Source organism: Pteropus vampyrus, unplaced genomic scaffold (genome assembly GCF_000151845.1).
Source record: "Pteropus vampyrus isolate Shadow unplaced genomic scaffold, Pvam_2.0 Scaffold50, whole genome shotgun sequence".
Classification (NCBI taxonomy): Eukaryota; Metazoa; Chordata; class Mammalia; order Chiroptera; family Pteropodidae; genus Pteropus; species Pteropus vampyrus.
In genome coordinates this window covers 313098-314932 of record NW_011888831.1, presented here as the reverse complement: position 1 = coordinate 314932, position 1835 = coordinate 313098, and positions in this window count along the sequence as shown.

The window sequence follows — 1835 nt, the reverse complement described above, 5'->3', positions numbered from 1 at the left end:
TTTTTTATCTCTTTGTTGGAGTTCTCTACACTTCCCAAAAGTTCATTGAACATCTTTATAATCAGTGTTTTGAAGTCTGCATCTATTAGATTACTTGACTCCATTATATCTGGATCTCTGTTCTGTTCTCTCATATGGTTTCTGCTTCTTTGTCTTCCCATTTTGGCTGCCTTTCCATGTCTTTCCTATGTACTAAGCAAAGCTCCTAAGTCTCCCAGTCTTATTAGTGTGGATTTGTGAAGTAGGTGTCCTGTGGCATAGTCCTGAGAGGGGTTCAGCTGCAGACTAAATTTAGCCCAAGCCTCTACCCCTCCGGGACCATGTGTTAAGATTCAGCAAGCAATCCACAGATGCTGTGCCTATAGTTGCCTCAAAAGGCCACACCAGAAACCGAGGCCAGCTGCCTCCTCCAGTGTGAGTCTCAGCAAGGAGCACTTGACTCCTGAGGATATACCTGGATGTGGCTTGGGTAGGGCTGTTAGTTGGGGGAGGTGGGGTTTCAGGGAATCCTCTGGGTGAAGTGATCTCTGTTATCCAGTTTGATGACCTCACGGCTATGGCGGCGTTGTGTCCGGTGCACTGGGAAGGGGAGGGCTCAACAGGGAATGATGGATATTGCTGGCACTTCTGTACCGAGCAAGTCTCGCCTTGGCCCTCACTCCAACAATGTCTCTCTTTAAGTCCCTGTGATCAGCTGAATTGGCACTGGTGCTCAGAGTGAGCAGGTCCAACATTGCGAAAATCTGCTTACGGACGCAGCCCCTCTAAGAGGTGTCTGCCGCTGCCACTGCTGCAGCCTCTGTCTCACTCAGCTGCTTGAGACCAGGCACCCCTGCATCCTCTCCCGGTTCTACCTTCTGCCATTGCAGGGTGCTTTCTTGGATTTCTCCCTAGTTGTATGGCTTGTTCATCCCAGGTGATTTTTCCTTGCTGCTGCTCCTTGTTTCCATCACAACTTTGATTTGGTCGCCAGAGGGATGAATAGAGCTTCTATCATTTATGCCATTTTTTTTTCTCTAGCCTATTTTTGTTGTTTTATATTTATTCTGTTCCACAAAGTTTTAGCTTTTTATACATTAAATATTTACCTCTATGTCTCGTTTTGGATAGTTCTTATTGCTATGTCTTTGAGTTCATTGATCTACAGTATCTTACAGAACCAAAAATGGCATCATTTATGTCAGGGACAAAATCGAGACAGTCAACGCAGGCACATAAAACAAACTTAACTTAACATTACAGCAATTTATGGCTATTCTCAGAAATCAGCAGAGGACACCAGCCAATCCCTAAAACACCAAGTCTGTTCATGCCATCTCTGGACTTCTTTGTTGCCCTGATTCGGCTATCCTGATCCAAATAAGAAAGAATACCAATAGGTAGCTAATTACTTGAAAAAGCCAAATAACTTTCTTACTTACACCATTAAACCCCTTAGTCTGTGACCAACTCAGAACTCATTGCTCCTGTAGCCTTGAGTTTCCCGAGAGTTACAGGTCGAAACCCTTGCAGCAAAGTCATCTTTATGCTTTGTTTTATCCAGCGTGCCAGTTTGGTTTGTGACTGTCTTATTTGGTGTTAGTTGCATATTGTGAAATGTTTATTTCAAATGCTGTCTTTTTTGTCTCTAGGAATTCCATTTGGTTATTTTTATATCTTCGTTTCTCTCCTTTTTACCTTATGATAATTTCTGTAATAGCTGTTTTAAAGTCTTTGTCTACCGATTCCATCATCTCTGTCATATCTGATCTGTTTCTACTGACTATATTTTCTTTGGGTTATGGGTCACACTTTCCTGCTTCTCTGCATTGCTAGTAATTTTTTATCAGGTGCCA